The sequence below is a fragment of the Sparus aurata genome, chromosome 7 (genome assembly GCF_900880675.1).
Source record: "Sparus aurata chromosome 7, fSpaAur1.1, whole genome shotgun sequence".
NCBI lineage: Eukaryota > Metazoa > Chordata > Actinopteri > Spariformes > Sparidae > Sparus > Sparus aurata.
Window position 1 is genome coordinate 3,812,179 of NC_044193.1, and position 4,857 is coordinate 3,817,035.

Sequence of the window (4,857 nt, forward strand, 5' to 3'; positions counted from 1 at the left end):
TTGCCACAATAAGAACAAACAACAACATCTGTCCAGATTCATCTGCTCAGTTTCAGGATGTCACTTTATGATCACGTTATTCCGACACCTGCTGAGTCATCCGTCCCCAGCTGGTGCAGGGATTCACACCAACAACTTTCCAAGTGCGAGCATCCTTTCCAAAGCCGAAAACCTCGACCGAACGTCCTAATCGTCACGTCTGCAGCCAGGAGAACCGCCGGCCCAAACCCGACCGAGTCCCGGGAGACCTCGAGACGCTCAGCGGCTCCGAGGAGCTTCCAGGTTTACAGACAGAGAGGATCAGATGTGGATCTCTCAGGTCCAGCTGGGAATTAAAGAACTTCCTGACGCAAACTCAGCTTTCTGTATTACTTCTGTTCTTTCTCTCTGCACTTTTTGGGCAACACAAATAAAACTGAACCAGCATCACGAAAGTCCTGAACTCATATTTTAGCCAGAACATCTCAGATCATCTCAGAATACACTGATCAGGATTGTCGACGCTCAGATCTGTCGCTCACGTTCAGCAGATGGAGTCGTCAGCATTCAGGACGAATCCCATAATTTATCTCCATGAACGTAATGTGAATTATATTAATATTAATTTGCCAAAAACATTCATTCATGCAGTAAAAAGTCGACTGAAGTAGAAATAGATGTGGCTGCTGTAAGGTTTTATAACCTCCTTCCTCGTGTGTGTGTGTGTGTGTCTGTACTGTAGATGATGTATTTTCCTGTTTTGCTCTGAGTTGTGATGTCTTCATAAGGTCACACACACACACACACACACACAGGAGGAGGATGCAGTAGCAAGCAGCAGCAGCAGTGACGTCAGGTTGAAGTGTGATCAACAGCCGGATGAGAGGACGAGTCATGGAGAAGGTCAAGGTGTCCGTCTCTCACACACACACACACACACACCCACACACACACACACACACACACTCCAAGTCAAGCTCAGCCTTGCTTCATTTTTTTTCCCTCCGGAAGAAAAGCCAGAGGAAAAGAAGTGAGAGCAAACGGGTAAAATACTTCATTAAATTATTTTTAACTTTTCTTTTATTTGCTCTCGGTCTCTAACTGGGCTGAACTGGCTGCACGGTTCACACATCATGTCTCAGCACACGTCATGTTCCTGCCTCCCTGTTTCATGTTGTACATGTTTTCTAGCTTTTGCTCTGTTTTCTTCCTGCGCTCTTGTTCCACTGAGCTCCTCCTCACCTGCCCTGCAGCTGCCTGTTAGTCCTGTTTCCACTCTTCTGTCTCCTTCTCCTCCCCTGCTTTCCCCTCCACACCTGATCTGTATCAGCGTCGTTAGCCCGGCCCTGTTCCCACTGTTTCTCCCACGTGTTTCTCAATTCAGGGTCTGCATCCTTTTTGAAGGCCACAACGCAGCACGAAGGCTGTCCCAATCCGAAGGCTCCTCCAGATGCTCCTTCTTCTCCCTCTTTTTGGAGGATGCACCACTACTACTACTATTCTTTGCACGCTCGAAAAAGAAGAAAGAAGGAGAGAAAATGGCGACATCGCGCGGCGTAGATCGTCGCTTTCGCGGGCCTGGGCGGCAGAAATCGTGACGTAAGGGTAAAACATCTGGTGACGCAACCAGGAAATGCTCCGAAGGCGAGACCGTCACATTTAACAACGGCTGACGAGGTTAACAAGGTCTCTCTGAAGGACTCGTCTTCGAAGACCACAAAGGCCGAGTCCTTCAGAGGATGCAGACCCTGAACTGAGACACAACAAGTGTTTCTCCCAGTCTGTCGGCTCCTTTCTTGCTCCTCACATGTGCACCTCCACCTCTATCCTCCTGCTCCTCCGCCCCTCGTTAGTGCAGTCTGTATTAAGTCCAGTCATTAGCTCAGTCTTTGCTGTGCAACATCAGGGTGGGACTTTGACTGAGACTTAAGAACAGATGCTGCATCAGAGCCAGAGTATTGCAGATACCGGTCCGTCCCTCGTCCCAGAGTCTTTGTTAAACACACCCAGTGGTTTCAGTCGCAGATGAAATAGCACAACCTGAATTAAAACAGTGGATTTTTCCGCCCTCTTCGTGTTTAAGTTCCAGAGCGGTCTGTTGTACGAGCCAGCGGCCTCTTGACCTCTGCCGTCCTGTCACATTTGTTTTACTGCACTCTTGTGTCGGCTAAACAAGAAAAAAAAAAAAACACGGCACAAAACTTCAAATCATCCCGAGAGTAAACACGAGAGACAAAGAGGAACCGTGCGAGTTGACAGGAAGGAATTTGTTTGTTAGCAGGATTATTCTGGTGTCTGGTGTTTCTCTCATCATGTATGTTTTGTTTCGCTGTGTACTTGCAGACAGAGTGCGTTCGTCGGTCCCGGCAGTGAACCTGAACGCCCCAGAAACCTGGAAAAAGCCTCCGAGGAGCCTCTTGGAGCGGTTCTGATGTTGTGTTTATGGGACGAGTCGTGGTTCTGGATGTGTGGTCTGCTGCTTCTTTTGGCCTCGGACGAGCGGCAATAAAAACTTGGATCTTTTCTGGAAGCTGTGACGGCCGACAGTGATTCAGCAGAGACCGAAACCAGAACCGAACAGCAGCTGCGTGCAGACGTTCATCAGGTGCTCTCTGAACGGTGAATATAAACCCAAAACTAACTTTAAATCAGCAGATGAGAACTAAACCAGTCCAGTTTTATCGGACTGTATTTGAACTGCCCAAAGTTTTGTGCAAGTTTTATCATTCTCTTATTGAAAACCTTTCAACTTTGTCCTTTATCTGCTGGTTCAGCAGGTTGTCTGTGAAGGAGAAGAACAGCTTAAACTTCATTGTTAAAGTACGATCCAAGATTACCGGCATTCAGCAGAGGAACTCGGGCACGATCTGGGAAAAACAAGCAGCTGAGAAAGCAAAAATAATTATCAGCCAACCAGACTACATTACGTCGACCGAGTTTTTATTGTTGCCCTCTGGTCGACGCTATAATGTGCCCGAGAGCAAATCAAATCGATACGCAAAGTCTTTTATTCCATCTGCAATTAAACTCCTAAACACAGACCCCACTAATTTTAGAAGAATTTAACCTATTTATTTATTTATTTATTTATGGCGTACCCGTGTTCCTCTTAAATTGTTTTCTGACTGACTGAACGATTGTTGTAATGCCTTTATGATTTTTATGTTTGACGTCTGGAAAAGCTACAACTGAATTGCCCATTTGGGATAAATAAAGTGGTCTGAATCTGAATGAATCTGAATAAAACATGAACTTTTCTGAACTCCAACCAAGTGGTTTTGTACCTTAACATAAGCAGACCAACATCACAGTGTTGTTAGAACATTACATTGAAAATTGAACCTATAAAGAAACTTAAAGATGCAAAATAAAGTAGTTTCAGCTTGTGAGTGGTTTGCAGAAAACGTACGTTACTGACATTTATTCTGCCGATAGAGTTGATGACTGACACGTGGTTTAGTCAAATCAGCTTTATTTATATAGCACATTTCATACGGCATGCGTAGACTCAATGTGCCTCAAGATAAAGGCATAACAATTTGAAAGATCAGTCAAGAACAAAAAACATGTATGAACATTGAAACAATAAATACTTTCTTTAAAACTAGCTAAAAGCTTGTTTAGTCTGGGAAAACAAACTGTAGCGTTCTCATTAAAGCTTCTGTAAGTTGCATTTTTATTCCAAACTTAATAACTGTTTGGTCAGCAACCCGTGTCACTGCTGCGGTAAAAGAGAAAATACACTTTCTGGTATCTCTGCACACTTTATCCAATCAGGACGGAGAACTCCACAAGGGGGCGGTCCTTTCTGATGTCTGATGTCAACGTCACGATGTGATGTAGAGAGGAGGGAGGAGAACGGACACGACGACAGCGCTTACAGCAGAGGTTAATAACACTCTGCTGGATATTATTTGTGTGGCTTGGAAAGTCAGTGAAGTGTTTTCAGGTGAAATTAAATTAACACGAAATAACACCAGTCCCATCAGTCGTCAAATGATTTTTAGCTTGTTCCAAGGTATGTTTCAGCGTTTTACAGCAGAACCTGTGATGAAGTCGACATGAGACAAGTGTTGAGGACTTTTAAAAAAACATTCAGATTAAAGGAAAAGTTGGAAACACAGCAGGACGCACCTGTTCTCAATTACTCATTGACTGATGATGATGATAAAACCTGCGCAGCTGCCTCCCCTCAAAAGAATTTCATTAATTTGGGATCTTTAGAGTGAAGAAATCATAGAGGATTCATCAAAATGATGGATTTTCTTTTTTCTCACAGCCTTCACTGGTGATTGTTTTGGAGTTTTTCCTTTTTAATCTACAGTGAGCTGGAGTGCTTCACAGGTCATGTGACCTCAGGTACATAAATCTCGTCGCAGACCTCAATCTATGCGCATTTAGTTTTTTTGCACCGTAAATCATAAACTATATGATTTGTGAGTCTTCATGTGCAATTAAATCCAATTTGGCGTTTTGTGTCTCGAGCTCTGGGAGTGAGAACAACATCAACATCACGAGCTGCTTCTTCCACCGACAACACAAAGAAAAGACGGCAGATTAAAGACCTGCTCGTCTGCAGAGTGCAGTCAGTCAGAGAGAGCAAACGTAAGAAAATAAAACATCGGCTGAGCTTTATTTTGAATCCAAGCGGGAGAAAAACAACAGAGGACGAGCGAGAGGCCCTGCAGAGCGAAGAGGCTTCAGATCTCCTCCACGCTTCAGCACATTTCAACTTCTCAACGCTAAACGACTTAAACACCGTTTGGTTTTGGAACGCCGGCAATAAGAAAATAAAGTCCGAGTAATTAAAGTGATTTCAACTAGTATTTTGCTCAGGTTTGGTCCCATCTGAAAACGCAGGGTTAGAAGCCATAAGAG

General features: G+C 44.3%; 1 long non-coding RNA gene across 2 annotated transcripts; it reads left to right on the forward strand.

Annotated features, from left to right (window-relative positions):
- Positions 1–1,527: 1,527 nt before the first annotated feature.
- LOC115584652 (uncharacterized) lies at positions 1,528–3,289 on the forward strand. Of its 2 annotated transcripts, none has more exons than XR_003984587.1 (2): positions 1,528–1,578; positions 2,323–3,289. It is a non-coding gene; the product is annotated as an uncharacterized LOC115584652 (long non-coding RNA). The 2 variants fall into 2 exon arrangements; XR_003984586.1 differs by lacking the exon at positions 1,528–1,578 and adding an exon at positions 1,741–1,949.
- The last annotated feature ends 1,568 nt before the right edge of the window (positions 3,290–4,857 follow it).